A 23011-nucleotide genomic window follows, 5' to 3' on the forward strand; every position below is an offset into this window, starting at 1 on the left:
ACAGGTTGGAGACCTAATTTCATCTGGAGACATTAGGCTGGGTAGCCCATGGACTGAAACAAACATCTCTAGGATGTGCCCCTTAGGAGCACTGAACACAGAGACCTTTGCAACTGGATCCCATTCAGCACTTGAGCAAGCACTTAATGTCAAGTTAGGGGAATTTAGTCTCCAAAGAGTAGAGTCACCCAAAATAGAACATGTGTGACCGCACTATAAATCTGCTTGTACCTTCCTCTCCTCTTCCCACCCCAGAAGATCTTCATGCGTTCAAGGCATGGTGGCAAAAGTAGCTTTACAGAGTCTTTGTTCACAGAGACTGGGAGTGTGCAAACCCTTTTTGATTTAGAAACAGCTGTTTTGACATCATTCCCTTTGTGAGGATGCATAAAAGGTTTTGGGTTTGTTCCAGACCAAGTTAGGAAACCTTGAATGTTGCCACAGAAGAGTTCTTGGGCTGCTCACTTTCTCTTGAATTTTCCAGGGTTATTTTCTCTTGGGATGTCTGGTTAACATGTTTATGTTGCCAGTTCCTCTGGCATCTTGGATCTTTCACCTTGACCCTCTTATCCTTGGCTTCTCCCTTTTCCCAGTCTGTATCCCACATGCTTATTTGTTTTATCTGGTCTGTTACAGAAGCCATTGTGTTCACTGGAAGCTGACGTCTGGGACTTGGCACCCACTACAGGGCTAACAAAAGACCATAATCCAGGCTTTTGAACCATTCATCCACACAACTCTACGTCAGCTGTGCAGGGGTGTAAACCTGCGCTTACCAAGCACAGGGTGGCTATCCCACCTGTTCCATCATTTCTCCACCTTATGTGCACTCACTCTAAGGACTGTAAGCAATTACTCTGCTAGGTACTAAATACGATATGCAGCACATGGTAGTGTAAAATTATGGAATTTTGGGGTTTTAATGAGCTCAGGTGCAATACAAAAGAACTTTTTTTTTTCCCTGTCCATAAAATTATATGGCTTGGAATCAGGGGTTTATACAACCCTGGACAAAGCCATTTTATTTAAAGGGTGGGTGTGTGTGTGGGGGGAATACAACAACAACAACACCCTAGCCCAGCACAATTATATGCAGATTTGTTCATAAATCTGGGCTGGAGCAGATGTGCTGCACATGTTGAAAATCCAGAGCATGTTGCTGGAACTTAAAACATAAACATGAACCTGTTTCCAAAGAGGAAAATCTGCTCACAGCGAGGAGCTGACCCCGTGCTTTAAACAAAGATCAAGTCCGTTCTGCCTATTGTGCCTTTGCCATGTGTTTACTTTCCTTGCTTGGTGCCTAGGATAGCTTAAGGAATAGCCAGAAGAAAAGAAGCAATTTACCTAGGTCAGAAAAGAGCCTGTGGCACTCTGGGTGTAAGGAAACAAGAGGTAGGATGTGACCCAACTCATCCGGCTATCGAGGGTCCTATTAGACTGGGTCAGCAGTATCATGCTGGATCTCTCATCTGTATTTTTAGATGCTTGAAGTCTTTTGCCCTGTAGCTAAATCTTGTAGAAAAACATAACTGCACTTCACAGTGGGCAAGGCTGTAAGAAATAGTCTGCTTTAAACACAAACCCGCACTCTGTTGGAAGTTAGAAGTGAAGTTCCTGTAGCCATCTGTGTGATTATATTCCTTTGGAGGGTAGCAGGGCATGCTCTTGAAGACTCTGCACCCTGACTGAGTGCCACCATACTTGCTCTTCTTAATGGTGACAAGCTGAAATGCTGGCAGTCCCTCCTATCCAAGGCTGTGACCTTCCAGATTTCAGCATGAACTGATGCATCTCTGATATGTGTGGTAGGATGCAATGCATTTTTCTCTTTTCTTGGCTTTTAATTTTGTCAGAAAGGGGTGTGGGTTGCTCAAGGGACACTGAGAATGCAGAGTGCTTTCTTCTCAACCTTTGAAAAAGATTAGCCCTCCATGTAAGGGGCAAAGGTGACTTTCTGGTTAATATGACACTGCTTACATGCCATCTGCTCCCACTGGGTGTTTAGATGAAGAAAGGAGTTCATTCTCCATCACCAGGTATCATGATGCCATGACCTATGTGAATACAGAGGTTCAGCTCTCTTTCTTCTTCTAGAGGAAAGGTGGTGGCAGATGTGGTCATCTGTGTGTATGTGCATGTGTTCTCTTAAGTCTCCATGGAAGATGTTGGATGTTGAAATCCATGCTCATCTACTAATCCCACTGCCTACAGGCTGGGCTACTGGTGATGTTAAGAAGATGGTTTCTAGGACTCGTGTACGCCTTCGTGCCACTGCTTGCACTGGCAGTCAGCTGCAATAACCTGCTTACAGGAGGAGGATATTTGTCTGGAGGTTTCAGAGCTTGAGAAACCTGCACCTCTCTGGTAACCTGCTCACGTTTTATTTTTCTTTAAATCAAAGAGCCATGAAGGGGAATGACTGTTAAAAATAGTCAGATTGACGTAGATGGGGATTATGTCAGAAAGGGAATGAGCAGTTTATGCTGAGAACAGTCACAAATAAAACATATCTCTTTGGTTAGTTGACGGTAAGAGAGACGTGTATCTGGATCAGCCCTCTACTTATTGCTACCTTTCCTGCCCAATGTCTTTGCCCCCTGTACAGCCAGGCATCGGGCTGCCCTCCAGAGGTGTTACAAACATTAAACCTGCCAAGGGCAGCAAGATACCTCCATGCTTTGTTGAACAGGTATCATGATGACTAACTGAAAATGGGTTTTCATCTGAGAAACACTCACACATACAAACTCCATTAGCTAATGAGGTTTCCAAGGGGTTTTACAGTTTTGAAGCCCAAAGGCTCCTACCACTGACAGTACACAGCCCAGGCACCACACCACACAGACGAAACTAAAAGGGCCGTCAGTGCTGACATGTTCACCTTAAACTGGAAAATTTTAAATGTTCCCAGTGGCCCAACTATTTGTCCTTCCACCTGACTACCGTTCAATCCATTGCCCGCAAATATGGTAAGAGGAAGAAAAGATGCATTATTATTAATAAATGAATGGAGCTATTTGCTATTTATTATTTAAGCCCTCAATACTGGCAGGCTTTAGTGATACATGAAATACAGGCAAGTAATTTATTTATTAGGCAAAATAATGATTTTTTCCCCCCCGTTCTGGAGCCCTCTCTGACCCAAAACAGCAGGGGGTTTATCAAATACAAATACGATGACTTGTAATTTTAGAGTCTTTCAGAGCACTGTAACTGACAACCTTTTTAACATAAGTACATTGAACAAATAATTTATAGAAGTATTCTGGGAATATTTTAGGGTGTTTTATTACTACTTCTGAAAGCTATGGCATGTTATTGATTTTGGTGTATTAATATAACCTAAAAGTGAGGGCACATGCTTGCCTCCTAATCCAAATCAGCTTTGATGGCAACCCATATATTTTACTGAAAGGAGCCTTGAACTAACGGCAGAGGTTAACAATTACACATCATAGCCAAAAGTTTAAGATAATGAATTTTGCTCATTACACACTTGTCCAGCTCCAGCCACAGGAAGTTCCCCGCTACTCCCTCCTCAATGTCTCATCCAAATTTCTCCAGTAGCTATTTGTCAGAATTTTGAAGCCTTATTCTTGCATTTGTGTCATGCAATTTACATTGTATTCATGAAGGCTTCCACTGAGGAAGGGTAATCATCATTATTGTTTTCTGTATGCCATAAAAATAGTCTATTTCTCTTAAAATGGGATTGCTTGCTTGCTTTACATTTTTTCATATATATGTGTGTGTGTGTGTATGCACAGTCATAGGTATATATAACAATATATAACGATAGCTGTGATATATACATTACTGGATGTGGGTATTTCTCTATTTTGTTCTTTGCTGTTCCTGGAGTACTGCTCCTGGGCACTACAGACATATTCAGTTGTCTCCATCTGTCCAAAGGGTCCAGAGCAGCTTCAGTGCAACGTGTCAGGAAGATCGGTGCCTCTAGCCCTTGCTTTCCAATGACCTGGGTACCTGACTGTTTAATGCTTCGGTGAAAATGGACCAATTCACATGGCTGCTGAAAACTGCCCAATGGTACCAATGCCTAACCTCGCCATCGTGGTGCATATGTCAGCCAGATGACTCATTAGAGGACTCTCCAAACCGCACCACCAAATGTGTGCTCCTTTTTTTTCTTTTCCTGAGTTTTCTCAGTAATCTTCTCTGCTGACAATTAGTTTTACCGTGATTAATTCAGTTCTGGAGGACTTTTTTATCCCACATTTAGTTCTTGCTTTGAAAAGGGAATTGTGGACAGTTTTTAAGTGCCTTGACAGATTGTTTAATTGCCATTATCTTCCTCCTCTTTCAACAAACAATGGTTCTTTTATCTCATCTTTATGTTTTCCTGATCACTCAGTGGTACCATCAGTGATGGTTTGGCCAGCTTGTTGAGTGGGCAGAACCTTTTGGGACTTCTTCTGCAGCCTTGGGGGCTGTTAATGAGGAACAGACAGGCAGCTTCAACAGCAGAGTGAGGGAGAAAAGGGAGGGAAGTTGGCAGAAAAAATCCTCCAGATTTGTACCCTGCTTCAAACTTTCTGGGAACTCCAAGGCTGGGGCAGTCGGAGACTTGTGCTGCACTTCACCATCTCTGGCCCCTTGTTGCCCTCCTGTGCTGCCGTCAGCATGGATATAACAGCATCAGGATGCTATTGTGGCTGCTGCTCAGATTAGGAGAGAAAGGCATGGAGCGCTCACTGGAAGACTTTCAAGTCTTGAGGTGCTGTTGTCCTCAAAGCCAGAAAGACTCTTGCTTACCTTTATGCCATGATTTCTATTTAAAAAGCCTACGCATAGGGAAGTGTGTGAGGTGGACTGAGAAGTATGCATTCAAATATGGACTTTTTTTTTTTATTATTTGGGGTAAGGAATTCAATCAAAATAACTCTGGAGGGGGAAAAAAGCATACAGATCTTGAGGGCAGGGAATAGGCCATCTGGCTGAACATGCCGCCTGTTAAAATGTACCTTAATCCCCACTTCCTGCTTTTTTGCCATATGCTTTGCTGTGTGAAAAGTCAGGTACAAAGCGGTGCCCTTAAAAGAGAAGTTTCATTCCTGGTCACCTAAAAAGGTGACTCCTAATTAAATCCAAAAGAGGGATTTTATATTCATCATAGTAGATTTACTCACATCTTTATTTTCCAATAAAATGTGCTTGCTCGTCCTGTCCTTGTGACATGACTGATGTCACTTCCCACCCAAGAAGTTTCTGGAGCAAGGATTTTTCTTCCCCTTTTTTAAACAATTTATAATTTGCTTTACTGTTTTTGGTGGTAAAACTCTAGCACCGTTTGTGTCCTGATGTATTTAATGTCCTCATTCTCAAAGGAGGAACACCAAGGGCCTTGGGTCGAAATAGAAGTTATACTCTGTATGCCTGCTTCTTTTGCAGCCAACATTTAATGGTTTCTAAATAGTAATAATAAACTGGCAAAAGAGAGAAGATGCTTAAATGCAGTGCTAAGCAATTGCAAATGTAAATTAGTTCTTGGGCCTGTCGCAGGCAGGGTTTTATTGGTACAGGTTTTGGAACATACTAGGCAGGGATTGATACTGAGGAGCATTTCTTAAACTTTGTGATTTTCAAGCTTCATAAACTTTTTAAGCTTTCAAAGCAAATCTTCAAGCCCTGGCTAATTCACTGGTCTTCCTGCAAGTTGGTCCGGGCTTTTAATATGGCTTTGGTGCTGGAACTTGTTTCTCATGTTGTCACAGAGCTAGACCAGACAGGGTCCCTTTGGAAAGGGCCGTCAAACCCTCTGAAAACTAATCAGAACTTGAAAATCTGCGAATAAGCTCAACCATTCACACACTGCATCCCTTGTGCAGGATAGGAGGCCCCCTCCCTGGAAGTGTTCAAGGCCAGGTTGGATGAGGCTTTGGGCAACGTGGTCTAGTGGAGGGTGTCCCTGCTCGTAGCAGGGGGGTTGGAACTAGATGATCTTTAGGGTCCCTTCCAACCCAAACCATTCTGTGATTCTGTGACAGTCCAGAACAGTGGTGGGACAAGCAGGCAGTTTGCCCCAGGTCCCTTGTTCAGTGGGATGTAGCCAGGCCCACTCCAGTATCGTATTTCCTGATGTGCAGTAGACTGCAGGAATTACAGCACTCCTTCCCTCCAGGTGCACATGATCCAGAGAGCTCCTGTTGTTGTTTTGGGTTCTTTATTTTTAGGTTCAGTAGATTTTATTGGGTTATTTTCCTACCCTGTGAACACAGGCACCAGGTAGTCAATAACAATCGCTCCATTAAAAAGGAAAAATAAAATCTTCAGTGTTAGCTGCACACACTAGAAATAAAAAAAAAAAAAGGAAGGGGGAAAGATGAAGGGAAAAACAGATGCCAAACATTGTTTCACATGTCAGGGAGGCTGCTGTTCTATAGACTCATGTCTTCGAATGAGTGCAAGTAAAATGTTACAGAAAAGGTGCATTGTATTGCATTCTTCTTCTGTTCTTTGATATTATCACCTCTGAAAATCAAAATGCTTATTTAACAGCTGCATCATCTTAAATTAACTTTTGGCTTCTAACCTGAGAACGTTTTGGCCCAGACAAGACTCTCCTGAGATTACAAATCAATATGAGGGCCAGGAATAGAAGACAGATAGGCCTTCCACACTCCTTTTAGCTACCAGACCTCCTTCAGCTCAAAATCGTGTTGCACCCGAACCCGTAGTGAAGCGAACACTGGGATTTTAGTCCCAGAAAGGACGAGCTCCGATTCCTCCTCTCCCTTTGCCTAGAAGTGCTTGACTGGCGTTTAGTGCCTCCCCAAACCAGACCCTCCCTTACCGCTGCTACTTCCACTGTCTCCACAAAGAGCAAAAAAACCCCAAACCCCCATGTATTCTGCTCCTAAGCGTTCGTCTCCGAGCACCAGTCACAACTGGTTTGTGTTCCCTGCTTGCTTCTGCCATTGAAGCTTTATTTAGGCTTGATAGTGAGTGAAACAGTCAGGTGTAAGATTTTAAGTCTCCGCTCAGATGAATCGTGCACGGTACATGCCGAGCAGCCCGAGTGTTTACAACAGCCTGTGACAGAACGTGTTACTCGTTGCAACTTGAGGCACTGCCATAGAAATATGGCACATTGCACAGAAATTGCTTTTGCAGCAAGCTGGAAGTCGTGTTATTAGGGTCCGCTATTGGATTAACCCACCGACATGCAATCCAACCTGATACCAGCAGCAAGGATTTATTACCAGCCGTGACTTTCAGTCACATCAGAGCTCATGATGAAATCGTGGGGTGTGTGGGTGGGTGTGTTTTTGTGCATGTGTGTCCATACATGTGCGTGTGCGATTGCTGTGAGGGACAGAGCGAGCGGCTGAGCTGTACGGGAGCTGGGAGTGAGTTCCCGAGGTGCAGCACTGCGTCCGGAGCCCCTTGCAGCATGTCATGTCCCATGCTGGGGGTTACAATCTGCTCCTGTGGTGCTTAGCCTGCACACTATTTGTGTCACTGGACGGCGCTTGGGGATGAAGGAGGGGTGTAATTTGTGTCTCAGTTATACAGATGGAGCCCGTTGAGGTTACAGAATAACTGGGGGTTGTGGTAGGTCCCAAGGTCTTTGCCGTTTAGTCCCCCAGCCCTATGAATGTTCAGATTACGTCCTCTCCGCTGATGCTGCCACCCGGAGTGCCAATTTGTTTCAAAGCTGTTGGTGTTTTGGGGGAGATACGAACACCTGTCCAGGGGGAATTGGACTGAGGTATCACCGGTTCACTTTGCATACAGTCTGGCAAACTGCTGACAGATGGCACTGATTTTCAGCCACAGTTTGCCGACTGTTACCAATTTCTTACCTGCAACTAAAGCACCAAAAAGCTCTGTCCTTCGCCGCCAGCTAGGATCAACTGTAATTTACCTCTTTTAGCCATGCAAATGGTTTAGAAAAAAGGAAAATATTTCTAATTGTCCTTGCAGCTGTTTGACCAATGTCCCGTCCCCTCTTCACTCCAATCCTGTGAAATACAAATAGTCATTTTGTTAAGAAATGCAATTTTTTTCTCAATTACCAGCCTGTGGGTAACCAGATCACCATTGTACCTGGCAATAATGAGCAAGTTTTAATGTAAAAAAAAAGCCAACTAATGAGGTAATTAACCAGTTATTATATGATAATGACTATGCACTTGCATACTTGATGGGTTCAATGTAATTAAAAACTTTTAATATGTGCCTGTTTGTGACCTGTAAAACAATTAAGAGGTTCTGAGGGTTCGGGCTTTTCTTTCTTTCTGCTTTTTTTATACATACATTTTTTCTGTCTTTGAGCTGTCTGATCTGAAAGAGTAAAATTACATATGAGACTTAGAAATAGATTTGACTCTATGCAAATTCTTTGGAGGAGATAAGAGGACTGCAGCCTACACACCAGTGACCATTGTGACCTGAGCTTTCCTCAGTGGGACAGAGTATTTGTTTTGGATTAAATCACAGACAGTTAAGAGACACTGTAATTTTAATCTTTCATTTAGCAGAAATTTAGGCTGCTACCAGAACAATACTTCAATACTTTAATTTAAATCTGAGCATGCCCGTTCCTGAAGTAAGTGGAACCGCTCATGGGTTCAAGTTAAGCATGTGCTTAAAATATTGCTGAATCAGCTGGGAGCATCTAAAAGGCTGCCCTTTCTTAAACTTTAAATCCACAAAAGGAATAGTCTGCATTTAAGTAACACGTACCTTGTTGAGATTCTATCCTGAGTGCCTCTATCTAACAGCACTGGGGGATCAATAACTTCCTATTTTTCAGAATATTTTTTCCTGTATTTAAGACTGCGCTTGTTGCTACAAGAGTCTTTTTCCTCCTCCTTTAGATGTCCCTCCCCATTTGGTAATTTATTATTATTTTAAATCAGTACACACATAAACATTGCTATTTTAATTAGGGAGAAGCAAACAGAAGTCACAGGCTATAAGGCACTGCATGTACGCTTGCTACTCTCACATTTTAATTATTTATTGGAATAAATAAAATTAAATATTTTCATAGCGATCCAGAACAGGATTTGAAGTAATTACTCTGTCAAATTCATCAAAAATTCTCTCATCAAAATAAAAACCTTGATGTCATTGAATAATTTATAATACAAATACACAGAAATTGTAAAGTATTATAAATAGAAAACTGCAGGGTAAGTGAACATGAATTAGTTAAGGGTTATGTTTCTGAAAGAGCCTGTCATAAGCTGTATAAATTTTTAATAAGTGTTTTTGAGGCCTAATTTTCAGTGTACAGTATATACCAACAACTACAGGAAACAACCCGAAAATGGTGATTTAGAAACACAGCTGTTTATGATAGAGGCCAGATTGTGACTCCTCTTCCTGGGCCTTTCTCTCATACAATTTGAACTAATGATGTTTGCCACTGAATGCCTATGGCTTAACATGAATCATCTGCCTAAATAGCAAATACATTAAGTAAACCTAATCTCTATTATTATCTATGAATACCAAATGCTGGAACAATATCTAGCCCATTAAAACCCCAACTGTTCGGTGAGGCATCCGTTCGCCGATGACTTAACACCAGCTTGCCTGTGCTGTCTTTGATAGGGCTTCTGGTGTGACTGAGGATCTTTGCTCCTTGTGCGGGAGCTGGAAGGGGCTGTTGGTCTTCCCTGGCTCCTACAGGGCCTGATCCTGCAAGCCGCCATCACCCCACCAAGTGTAAAAGGATCTGGAAGCACTCAGCACCTTGCAGGTTGATGGTAACTTTTGCATTTCATCTTGTAATGCCAAAGGTGACTCTCCATGCTAATAGTAACCAAGGATGTGTCAGAGGCAAACCCTCTGATCTCAAGTCCTTTGTTCTTCTTTTTCTAATTCTTACTGAGTTCTGGATCAAAATTATCTGCTTAGAGGCCTCCCATAGAACAAATTAGCAACAGATCTGGTCCTTCCCACGCTAAAGCCATTGTTTTCAGTGGATCTAAAATGGATACAAGTATCAACGGCCTTTTTAAAAATCTACCACTGCCAACTCATGGTAGACTCGAAAAAGAAAACTTCCTCCTTCCCAGCCAAATGAAACCTGAGATTTATGGTTGGATCTGTGTCTAAGGCAGCAAAGGAAACCTGCTGCAGCTCCGTTGATGCCAAGGGACTTCTGGGTGCAGCGGTGTAAGGCTGAGGTAATGCCTCTGGAGTCAGTGGATTTGTTCTGACTTAATCCCATCGTAATGAAGCCTGGAAGTATTTTTTCACTTCCTTGTTGTAAAGGTCATTAGGCAAATTTACTTCTATTCCTAAAAGTAGTTCTAGGAGTTAAAGAAAATAGTTTTGGTGCCATTTTCTGCTTATTCTATTTTAAGAGGGATCATTTAAGGGAGGTTTTTTCCTTGGCTTTCTTGTAGCACACCACCATTTTGGTAGACATGTCAGTTCAGATCATATCTGGCTAAAACTTTGTTTTTTGAGAGCCAGTTAGAAGCATGCACTTTTTTGATCGATATGCGTTACAGAAATAGACAGAGGTAATGATTTTCAGACAGCTAAGCCAAGGAAGCTTTATCAGATGTGGAATATGCTATCTCATTTCATGCACGCATCTACCTCTGGCAAGGTTCTTTCTATTTCTGGGACCTAAAGGACCTCAGCAAGGTAGTTCTGCTTGTAAATCTCTGCTACACCAGAAAGGTCAATATACAAGATGCAGAGCAGTCACAGAATGACAGGAAGTGGGAGCAGGATTGGAACAAGTTAAAAATTGCAACCCTTCTTTGCTAGAAAATGAAAAGCCATGCACGGAACTCATGGGAACGGTTAGGAAGTACTCAGGAAGCTTTGGAAAGCTTTGGCTTACACAAACTTAAATGTAGCCTAAATTTTGCATTGATTCTCTGTACAAGGTGAAAAACACCCAGCTTGAATATAGTACAAGACAAATCTATTGACTGCAGAGTAGACGTAGGAATTTATTGCTGTACTGTTTCTCTTCCCATTCATCAGCCAAGATTTTCTTAACTGGCTGCATTAGCTGTGCCACCAAGCATTTTGTGGAGGTTTTCAGTGACTCAGGGATTTAGTCCTCAGTGTAATTACTGCCTGACTCTGTGTTCCCCATTCTGGATGATGTGGGGAACATTTGCCTGGTACTCCAAAGGTGACATTGCTATATATCAGGTTGACAGCAAACAAGTTTTTAATGACTATTTAATTAAAAAGAAACCATTCGATCATTTTACACTTAAATTTTATCCATAATAAACCTTCCTTTTCTTATAAATCTAGGCTACCAAAGTCTGCATGGAGCACAGAGATGGAGGCTTCCATATATTAGTTATTCGCTGGGTCCTTCCTTTCTGTTTAATAATTGATAGGCACAATCGTTCCTCCTACTTCTTCACTGTAGTCAGTAGTGTGTCATCCTCTGCTGTCATGTCAGGTCACCTTCCTGAAATGCTTAGGTTTAGGAGTCAAGTCTGGTATAGACAAGTTAAAACTTTTGATAGTAGAAAGAGATATTCATTTAATATGTTGGTTGCAAATCATTATCAACCCATTTTAAAATGAGAAAGTAGCTCGTATAGGGAATCGCTTAATTTCCCTAAGCACATTTGGGTCTCACTTACTTTAAAGACATGCTCTTAGCTTGATTTTTCTCTTTGGGTTTGGGGTCTTTAACATTTCCTCTTCTGTTGCTTGTGGTTTCATTGTAACATTATTCTTACCGCTTTTCCTGTTCCATCTATTTCACTTTCTACTCCACAAGGATATTGTAGTTTTTTTGGATGTCAAATGGAACGACAAAGGGAAAAAAATCCCCGCAATTCTTTTTTCAAACTATGAATAGTTTTCCTTTAAAAAAAAAAAAAGTTCTGGTTCATCTGCAGCCAAGTTTATTGGAAATGACAGCTCAAAAGTTCAGTGAGTGAGTGAAGTTCCTAGAGATCAGAAGCCCTCTGCTGTTTCTACTGTTTCCAGGCCTCAATACAAGGGCACCTTTTGGAAGTTTCAAGGTCAGCTGTAGGTCTATTATTATGTTGAATGGAAAGGAAATAATTTTGCACTTGTATCCAACTTCTTGTCATCTTTCTCCTTACCCTACTTGGCTTCTTTGTAGTACTTGAAGGCCTCAGCTCCATCTCTTTTGGCCATTGTAAATGGTTTGATTGGTGTTGGCCATGTTATCTCTTCTTTCCTCTTTATAAAAAGCAAATGATCATGTTGCACTGAAGAAACCATTATTGCCATCAAACAATCTGCCTTAATTTTTACCTTCTCTGAAAGTTTCAACTCCTCATCAACATTTCAGAAGGAAGTAACTGTGTTGGTTTTCAGTAACTCTGAGGAATCCTACCAGTTCTGATCCACACTTTGGATAAGTCATAGCACAGAGACCACTTTGGACAAAGGATGCACTGGTCTTTTCCTTTTATTTTTTCCTCTTTGCTGCTTCTGGTTTTTTTTGAAGCATTTGTTCAAGCCCCCTGAAGCGAAGGCAGAGACATGAATCTGTACAAAGTTCCATTAGCCAACCATCTCTCCTAACTGGCAATGTGGAGCACCCTAGGATCAAAATTGTGTATGTTATGCCCAGAATCATAGCTTTGCCTTCCTACGAAGGACTCAGGCTGCTGTGTTGGAATCAAGCATTTGCAGGAAGCCCACCCACAGATACTTTTTCTCAAATGTCTCTTGGCAGCTTTTCCTTCTTCTGTGCCCGGGAGAATATTGCTATAGTTGGTACATTAGTCTGGCTCAGCCCTGTCTGACTGTCTGAAACACAACACCCATTCAGCATCCTGCTCCTTGCCCTACCTCCCTTTTTCTGATTCACAGCAAAGATAAATGGGACATCAGGACATGTCCCTCTGAGTTACTGTTTCTGCCAGTGACTGGTTTTAAACCAGGGCTCAGGATTTAAAAAGTAAGTGCTGTTATGCCCTAAAGCACCCTCTGTGTTTTGCTTGGCACATAGAGTTAGTAGCAGTTACTTAACCACTTGGTTTTTTTATATGGTCACTGAGGCTGAATGTGGGCCTACGGAGCACCTTCAGCTCTTAGCTCTGATGATTTCCTTGGCTTTTACGGAATTACTCCTAACTGACACCAGTGTAACATGGATAAGGACTGGAGCCATCTCTTATCCCACAAGCACAGGAATGATTCTCTCTTCAGAGCCTACACGGTGCTTTTTGTGTATTATCCCTAAAGTGCAGTATATATTTGTCTCAAAACTAAAGGCTAAAGGCACACTTCAACTCTGAGTAGTTTTAATCACAGGTCAAAGGGAGGAACAGAGAAAGAATAAATATGTAGAGAAGAAACTGTGTGAGGGACCTGGCTGACAATAGCAATCATCTTAAGTAAAATGATGGGAAGTGCCTTCAGGCAGGTTAGGTTGTCCATGCTTTTGACTATCTACCACTTTTATGCTGCAAGAAACAGTGATAGCATCTGATCTCAGGGACTGCAGTGTCATTTGGAGACTACTAGTCAGAAAGATATGAGAAGGCTCTATAATCTTCCTAGGAGAAAAGAAATAATAGCATAAGCTCAAACTGGCGGGCAAGCTTACTGCCTACTTGTGACCTGCCCGGAGTGGTTTGTGTGTGAGGAAGACACATTAGCTCCCAGCTACATATCAAGTGGATTTTCAAAGAGTGTTTGATGACAGAACATGGTTTGGGGTTTGAGTATTTATCTGAGCAGCTGTCTCCCCCTGTACAGGCCTAAGCACTGTTTGACATCATCTAAAGCTGTTTCATTGGCCATTCCAAAACAAACAAAATGCAAATAAGCTTAACACCTTTGGAAGGCAACTGCTTAGTTATTGTGTGGAATTCATTTTGGACTGGGGATCTGTAAAGCTGAGTCAATACGCTGATTTGAATCTAAGCTGCAAGCTTACCTTTTAACCTGCACTTGTTCCTTCTTCTAACAGAGCTTTTTTTCGAACCATATATTATCTTGCCTTTATTGTCAACTGCCCTGCATGCATGTGTATGAGAAATACTGTAGGCTCTTGCTTTGAGTTGACACTACCAAGGAAAGAGTTGGAAATAAAAACTGCACTTCTGTCCCCACTCTTCTTGCTTTACAGAGAGATACTCTTGGGCTGCTAACTTGAAGATACAGAGCTCTTTTAGCCTCCATTGCCTTTGGTGCAAGGACTGACCATTGGGCAGCTACATCGTTTTCCCTTGAGGAGTCCAGGAGGGTTGTACTCAGCAGTTGCTCCTCTCCAGGTCCTCCTTGTCTCTCGGACAGCTGCTGCTGAAGTGCTGCTAGGTGCTTTACTGATGATACCAGGGGCTCTGATGTCTTCAGCTCATCCATAACCTACATTAAGCTGCCATCGCTTTTAGCACAGCCTGTGCAATGACTGAGAGGACTGACTCAAGGATGAAGGTTATCTGGCTGAAGGACTGCTCAGGTCAGACAGATAATACTTACAGGAAGGAGGAAATGTCTGGTGAACTGGAAGCAAAGGGCAGCAAGAGGAGTTGAATCCTTCCTTCCTATTTGCTGCTTTCATGATATTAAATCTGGTGACATGAAGTATCCAATTTCCTTTCCTAGGGTCTTCCTATAGCATTTTATTTCTGGGCTTACAGGCACAGTGTCAAGACATTATTTTCTTAGGAAGTACGGTCACTACTTCTGTTTTGGAGTGGCTATGCACCTTGAAGGGTTTAAACTTAGCCTAAAAAATCTCAGACTTTCCAGACCTAAATCTTCATCTAGAAAGTCAGGTTCATATTTAGAAAGTGATTATTTGTTTTGCTATTTTAATTTACTTGGTTTTCCTTGTGGTGTGCCCTGTGAGACTTCATGTTATCATGCTTTGAGCTGGCAGCTGGACAGGATGGGCATTTGTGAGAGTTCCTCAGTGTCTTCATTCTCCTCTATTTCCCTCGTAAGAATCATAAGTGCCCTTGTATTTATTTAGCACTCTGGGAAAATAAGGTAGAGCAATATGCTGGTGTAATTTCATCAGAAAATACGTGACCTGCCTGAGCTCCTTGGGCCAAAATGCAAGTAAGAGAATAAAGATTTTGGGTGCTTACCTTGAAATACCTTTAATAGCTGAAACACTGGGAGTTAAACCTGGGCCAGAGCTGCGTGACTCTCAGCAAAAACCAGCCATCTGAAAAACCAGGCTCTGGAAACCAAGTGCTCCGTAAAAGGGAAACATCCCCAAACTTTCTGAAAGTCTCTGGCAGTGTCACGTTATAGAAACAGGAAACTGTCAGTTTGTCTGTTTGCCAGGTTAGGTCCTTGTGTGACCTCCATTCCTGGGTCACCTCAGTACCTTAAGATCTTTTATACTTCTTATACTTTTATGTTCACGGGGCCAGATTTACACAACAGAATACATGTGATTAAAATCAAGAGAATAGAACTAATTCACCGACTAAAATGGTCTCCACACAGTCTTTGGTTGCATTCCTTCTAAAGTCACTTTTGCTGGAATTTTGAAAAATGCAACCAGAATCCCCCAAAACAGAGCACAAATGCATGCACCAGAATAGACATGTGACCCCTTCACCTTGTGTTCCCACATGGCAGCACTTACAGTTGCCACAGTGCCATTGCATTGGCTCTTATAAATGATTCTGCCACCCCACACCGTGATTAAGTATTGCTGTTATAAACCAGGTACCTCTTATGTTAATAACAACATCTGTTAACTAACAAATTGCTCATTAACCAAGAGTAGCAGTGGATTTCACCAGATTACAGCTCTGCAGGTCTTTTACGAAAGAGCTATCAACAAAATGTTGTGCTTTTTTATCCTTTAAAGATTCAAAGTAATTTTCTTTTTAGTGTTGAGTTTCTTAAAGCAGTGGTTATCCCATACACTTCAGTATTATGTAAAAGCACTGTAAGATGATATTTAAAAAGAACGGGTACTTTCCCTTACTATTTTACAGAATAAAATGTCTTTTCTATATGCCATCTTTGAATGGATTCCTGAACAATGCACCAAAACTTAGCAATAAACACACTACTGTCATATAATAGACCCTATACTTTACAATACCTACAGGGAATCACTTTTTAAAGTCTATAACATGCAGTAGTCTTTTTATATGAGTGACTGAATCATATAAAAATAAAAATTGATAAAAAATAGTAATAAATCTGGATTTTATATCATGCACTGAGCAAAGTCTAAATTAAACTACTGTATTAAACCTTCTGTGAAGTAGACCTAATTAATTAAAAACACCAGGGTTAAGCAATTTAGCCATCAATCTCTTAGCTTAAGTGGGAGATGAGGTACATATGGTAGCTTACTGGGGAAGAAAAATGAAAGACCTGTTCTCTCCAGACTCACACTGACATGATCTAGGGGAGGTTAAATATGAGCTGCTATTCCCAGGGAGACTTCTCCTACAGTTCCTCCAGCAAGATGACTTTCCCAAAGCCCTCGGCAAGTTGGAGTGTGTCACTTATCTCCTGCTTCCAGAACAGTGAGTGGAACAAAGCAGGCTCGCAACGCCTTTCTGAAGGAGTCAGATGTTGATTGAAATGGCAGTGGTGCCACGGCAGAGGGATTTCTCTGTGAGTTCAGACTAGCTACTTACATCGCTGATGCAGTGGGGTTTGCCAACACTCCCAGGAAGGAAGAGGAGATGTCTCTCCAGAGATGGATCCTGGCCCTAGAAGCATTGTTCTTGCATGCTGGACACCAGGTGTCCACTGAGGGTGATACTTAAACTGAGAGAGGAGCAGGACTGGAGGGTGGCCAGCAGTACACTTTTTTGGAAGGCAACCTCAGCAGAAAGGCAGCCCAGTGACTTGATGGATGGTTTCAGTTTCCAAATTGTCAATGCATTTATAGGAAGGGGGCAGCTCAGGAAACTGCTAGCTGAAAATTTTCCATTCAACCCTCCCTCACCACATTCCCTCCAACTGTCAACTTTTTTGTCAAAACAGAAACTTTTGGAAAAAATTGAGATTATTTTTATCGCAAGTTCTCTATTTTTCATGGAACGACCAAATGCCCAAGAGACTAAACTTCTAGGAGCTAGTTAATTTCTAAATTCAGATTTGATGTGCCTTTTCATATATCTCCCTCCAAAAGCAAAGCAGCAAAATATTTTGCTGCACATTGATTAAGTGAAAAAACCCCAGCACAGGTTAGACCTATTTTTTTTCAGTCTTTGGCTCTTCACCATCACAGATGCTACGAAGAAGAGGAGATTTCCTAGGCTTTTCCCCAAGAAGGGCAGCAGGCATTCAGCTGGGTTGCTGGTGGGTGAAGCTGTGGGTAGTGACTTGACTGAGTCTTGGAGAGCTGAGTTTAAGAACAGATCATGGGGCATCTTTCATTTTCTTGGTGGTTCCACAGTGAGAACTGTTGTTTGGCACTCCTGGGTTTTTTTTTTAGTAGAATAATCACGTTCATGTGTGGACAACAGTATGCTTAGAATAGTGTTCTCGTAATTTCCCACTTTCTTAACTGGATCCCATTTCTTCAAATCTTGCAACCCCTCATGGTGACTGTAAAGCAAGTGAATGTAGCTGTACCACCCGCCTCAAGATGCTGCAGTTGCCCAAGAGAAGAACTCTTAGCCACGGACTTTGCACGGAAGTAGAAATAAAATTCAATAGAATTTGGACTCAGATGTCAAAAAGTGATACAAAATTATAAGCAAGCCATACATTGCTTAGTGTTTTGTTCAAAACATATCAAATACCACACAGATGGACTTTCTGAATATTTAAACAGTGGAATGGAATAGAGTTAAGCATCCTCTGTAACACCTAATCAATTCCTGGTACCATTCTATTAATTTAATAATTCTTCATCCACTTGTATCTCCCATGTAACCCTTAATCAATGTGACAATTAATATTGCACACACATGCAAGTTATTGCCCCTTTTCACCTCCCTGCTACTTTTTTTTTTTGCCCCAGGCCTGACAACCTAAGGGTGAGGTTTCATGTTGCACTCAGCAGCTCTGAAGAGCTGCACCCAAAAAGCAGACCGACTCCTGCTGTATGCAAAAATTCCCCTTTGGATCAGAACTGGAAATTATGTCATTATGGGATGAATTGATTCAAGTGGCTGATCTAGCAGAAAAATATTAATTTATTTTGCAAGTCAACCAGCTGCCTGAGCTGCCCAGTGACCATAGGATTAATACATCCATCAAGAAAGGGAGAGGCAGAGGCATGTGGCTGTAGATAGAGGCTGAAGTGGGATCTCCCTTTTGGCAGGGGCTTTCCGTTTGACCAACTTGGCTGTAATGCAAACATGCACCCCCACATCAAGCCCGGGAGTTAAGCTTGTTTGCAGGCTCTTGAGACAGCAGATGTATTTGTGGTTGGAGATGCACTTCAGAGTTCAAGTGGCATTGGGAACACTCTGCATAATATGCAGCCCATTTGAGCTGAGCTACCGAATACAGACAGCCGTTGGGAATGGCGTGGTGGCTCTTAGTAGAGGAAGGCCCAAACCTTGAAGATATTGCGCATTATTTCTTATTCATCCTGTATCCAAGCAAACCCTTCATTCTGTAGAGGAGAGTTGAACTAAAGAAGGACCTTGAGACTTGGCCTCCTATAAAAAACAAGTTTACAGGCACTTGTCTCACAGAGATCCTTTAAAAGAAATTATTCTGTGATATGTACGTGTAGATGTGGCACTTAGGGACGTGGTTTAGTGGTGAACTTGGCAGTGCTAGGATAACAGTTGGACTTGATGCTCTTAAAGGTCTTTTCCAACCTAAACGATTCTGATTCTATGTGCTCCTACAGACACGGCCTTTTACCTCAGGATTGTTATGGATCTAACATCCTAAAATCAATACTTCATAAAGGTGCTTCTAGGTACATCAGCTAGGTCCCTAAGATAAGGTGGGATAAATTTCTCATCTCAATAAAGAGAAATACGACCCCCTTGAGCTTTATTCAATCCACCTAAAATCTTAATTGTCTCCTGGCAGTGTGTCTCTCTCTTCTTTGCCTGCATGGGAAGCCAAGAGTGACTGTTCCCAACTTTGGGAACATTGCACACAATGAAAGCTGGCAGACCTATGTGATAAGGACTTGAGTTGCCATTTTTGCAAATATCATAAACTTTTGAAGTGACTTCAGCACACACAAAATGCATTTATCTGGAAATAGTGCATGTAAGTCTCCTTTTAGTGTTACATAACTTCACTGCTGGCAAATCCTGGTGAATAAAAAATAAAAGTGTTACCGGTGCAGCACTGGTCTTTTGCATTTATAAACAATGAAGCCAGAACAGAGAGATCAACAGAGCAGGCTAAAAATGTATCTTAATGCGCCTGTAGGGACCTTTACAAAAAGTCACTAAGATAAGGGAGTTTTGACATAACACAGTGAGCCATGCAGGAGCTACTTTCAAAAGAAACAATACATTTGAATATTCAGACCAAGCACTGAGCAGTAAGTCAAAAAGAAACTACTACACTCAAATCTTCTGCAGCTTAGAGCTAATTAGACCTATGCCTCAGAATGCCCCAAGCCTCATGCAATGTGGCAATGGTTATGATAATTATATTTTCGTTCTGTGTTGGGCTGTGAGTTATATGCGTATCCTATAAATGCTAATGGGAGCTATGTATGTAAATCCCCTCCTCAATGAGGTGAGATTATGCCCTGATGTATCTTAAGTAGCATGTAAATGCAGCAATTGGGGTGGCAACTACTCAAGGCTGGAAAATGCAGGGCTTTGCAAACCTGTAAGGGGAAATGATAGCTGTGTGGGGAAGGTGGGAAGGGGCAACCTGAAAACCTAGAATTACCAGTGATCACATTGATTTTCTTAGCATGTATTTCCCATCAGATATAACCAGTGGTAACGATATAAAACCAATATCAATTTCCTATATGTAGTAAGAACTTTATCTGCATAGGTACATACTATTATACATTTCTAAGTTATCTGATGAATGTCAAGACTGCAGAAGGTTAGACCCATTGTACATGATCTATTGATGCTAGTAATCTCACCTGCACTGCAAAAAGTTAGTGTTTCTGATTGCATGACCATTCCTCCTTCTCAGCAACTTATTTGCTACCTGAAGACTAATTAAAGTGGTCTGTTAGTGCCTAACTAGCCAACTGTGCCCATAATGGCATAAATAATACATACAGATGAGATAATGATGTGCAAAGGGACATTCTTTCCTCTGTCCTGTAGTCTGCTGACTGTAGGACTGGTCACACATCATATTATTCCTGTTATGCCCTGACTTGTGCCTCACGGTACAGCGTCTCTAGATCCTCACTGCACCATTCAGCCATTTTAGCTAGAGACTTTGGGCATGGCTCTGCTGCAGTCACTGCCCAGGGTCTGGAAGCAGTCAGTCTTCTGAGAAACATGCAGAAAACTAGATTGTCCACTTTCCCAGTGTATCACCAGCTTTCCGCGGTGCGCGTGCTCCCACGCTTCTCCGAACAGACACAGATCTGACCTACAGCAGGGCAGGTCCAAGCCCATATGAGCCTGAGCAGCTCACTGCTTTTCAGCAGAAGCCTGTCCCAAAGGGACCGATAAAGTGCCGTTCCCTGGGGAGGCAGAGGAGAAATTCCCTTTGTTAGAGGAAGTCCCCACATCAAGGACCTAAATCAGAGTCATGTCAACTTGTCACACCACCCTCTGCAGCATCTGAGGGTTCATATAGTTTCCACGCTGTTTCCTGGTATCGGGCCTCGAATGGCAGTGCTGGAGCAGGGAAGGGAAGGTTAGGGTCACACTGCCTCTGTGACTGCTGCTGAGCTGATGGCAGGGGTCTCAGCCTCCTCTCCTGGTATCTGCTTTCCATTGGGAGGAATCCACTGACCTCAGCAAAGCAACTTTTGATTTTCTGTAGTACAAGTTTGAGGGGCACCAGGCTCAGAGCCTGTTTAACAATAAAAACCAGAAAACCAGACATGGGAGGTTTCATGACCTGGATAAGGACTTTGCTGGAGTGTGCTCTGAGACCCCCACCTCCATGAAGTCTGGACTGAAGCAAGACAGGAAGGGAGAGGTTAGATTTTCTTGTGGAAAGTGGTCCTTCATACAAAGAAACAAGTATCAGCTGAATGGCACAAAGGAACATCAAGGAGAGTGGTCCTGAGCAGCACTTGAATAGTAATGTCTCCCATTCTGTCCCTTTCTTTGTATTACTCTGTTCTTATTCTAAGTATTTATTTACTGATTATGAGAAAAAACACACGACCTCACAGGACCCCCAGCAGGTGCTCACAGCCTCCACGGGCTCCTCGAACAACCATGGTATTCTCTCCCAGCCTTATTATGGTCCTTTCTCGAATGTGGGAATGTGGAGTTCAGACCTGCTGGAGTATTTGGGGGGATTGCAAGATATAAATAAGCCAGCTGGGGCTTCAACCCACCAGCTCAGCAACATTATATCGTGCTAGTCTTTGTTTTCACTGTATCACCTATTTTTTGGACCAGCGGTATAACCAAGTTGTAAACTGCACACCTTACAAATCAGTCTATCCTGACATTGCTGGAGCGTTCATTACAAGCTGTAAAAAAACACTAGCAAGGAAGGTTTCAGTTCTGCAGCCCAATTTTCCATTGCAATAACCCAATTAACTGGTGTGTGTTTGTTTTACAAAGCTCTAAGCTACAATAAACCATGCCGATACACAGGCTGCAGAAAGCTTCGTAATTAGGACAAGGTGTACAAATTAAACCACTCTTTTTAAACTTCAAACCAGCTAACTTCTGACATACTGTACTGCTGGGGCTTCTGGGACTAAACCCAATTAACATCTTAGTATTTTATAAGCATCGTTTTAATTGCATTTGTATGCAATCTTCTCTCCAAGAGCCTTTCAAGGTGCTAGCCCTCGTTCAGATTTTATTACTTTAGTGATTTAAATCTCCTCTATCTGTGCTTCCCGTTAATAATGACTAGTGCTACTTCAAATGCCGGCCCAACATAAAACTGAGCTCTCCAAAGAATTATACTTTAAAACAGTTACATTTAACTTTATTATTACATTTTTAATTTTTTTCTCCCTCTGTTTGAACATTATGCCTTGAAACATTTTATCAAGCTGTCAGTGCAGTAAGTGCTGGAAGAGTGAACGTTTTACTTCTCGGTGCTTTGCTATGGCACAGCCTCTTGGCCTACACACAACTTGGTTTGTACTGCACAACATTGTCTTAGAAAAAGAGGTTTTCTAGGAGCAGCTTAACCAATTGTGTGCCCGTGGATTTTCAAGATGCGGGGAGGTGAGGGGGAAGTTTAACTCTATGAGAGACAGCAAAGCCAATCCCACAGGCTGAGTTGTTTTTGTCTTTTTTAGGACAAGACCTGCCCTCCTTCCTCACCCATCAGAAGTGAGCCCTGTGAAGCGTTACTCGTGTTAGTAGATTTGCTGACTGTAATGGATTGCTAAAGTTTGGACGAACTGGGCCTCGATGGGAGCAGTGGAACATTCCATGGAAAATCTGATGCGCTCTAAGGAATGTCAATTCCCATCACTGTAATTTCTCTCTGTATAAAATTCTCTCAAGTGCTCTGTTTTTCTTTATGCATCTGCTTCTTTGGAAAATGACCTGCATTTCAAAGATCAGGTAGGATTTGAAGAGAGCTGTAGAGGCATTAAGTAGTATAATGGAACACCCTCAGCCCAATTAATAAAATAATATATAAAATGTGTTCTGAAATCCGTTTTCCAGCACATTATTATCCTGTTTCACATTCTTCCAAGGAAGGAAAAAAGAAACAGGAATGTGTTGGATCTTATTGAAATGATGAAATGAATAAAATGTTTATTTTAAAACGCTGGCAGCCAAGCTCAAAATATTTGCAAAATGCAGCTTAAGGTGTATATAGACTAATGTTACTCTCATTTAGGATTTCTGTTATGTGGATACAAATATTGGGTCTTAAAAATGCGGAAGGTTCCTCCTGAAATATTTTGAACCTTTTCACTTGATTGAGTGTCTTGTCAAACAAAACTGGCAGCAGATCTCTTGGAACTGCCTGAATCTATGCAGATACGATTTCTATCATGCCCTTATTA

At 41.9% G+C, this 23011-nt stretch overlaps 1 long non-coding RNA gene across 1 annotated transcript in view; it reads left to right on the plus strand.

The window, feature by feature from the left end:
• LOC129212619 (uncharacterized) overlaps positions 1 to 22604 on the plus strand; it is a 91006-nt gene extending 68402 nt beyond the window's left edge. The window contains exon 3 of the long non-coding RNA XR_008579230.1: positions 22289 to 22604. This is a non-coding gene — a long non-coding RNA (uncharacterized LOC129212619). The remainder of the gene's footprint in view (positions 1 to 22288) is intronic.
• Positions 22605 to 23011: the final 407 nt, after the last annotated feature.

This window comes from Grus americana, chromosome 14 (genome assembly GCF_028858705.1).
Source record: "Grus americana isolate bGruAme1 chromosome 14, bGruAme1.mat, whole genome shotgun sequence".
Taxonomy (NCBI): Eukaryota; Metazoa; Chordata; class Aves; order Gruiformes; family Gruidae; genus Grus; species Grus americana.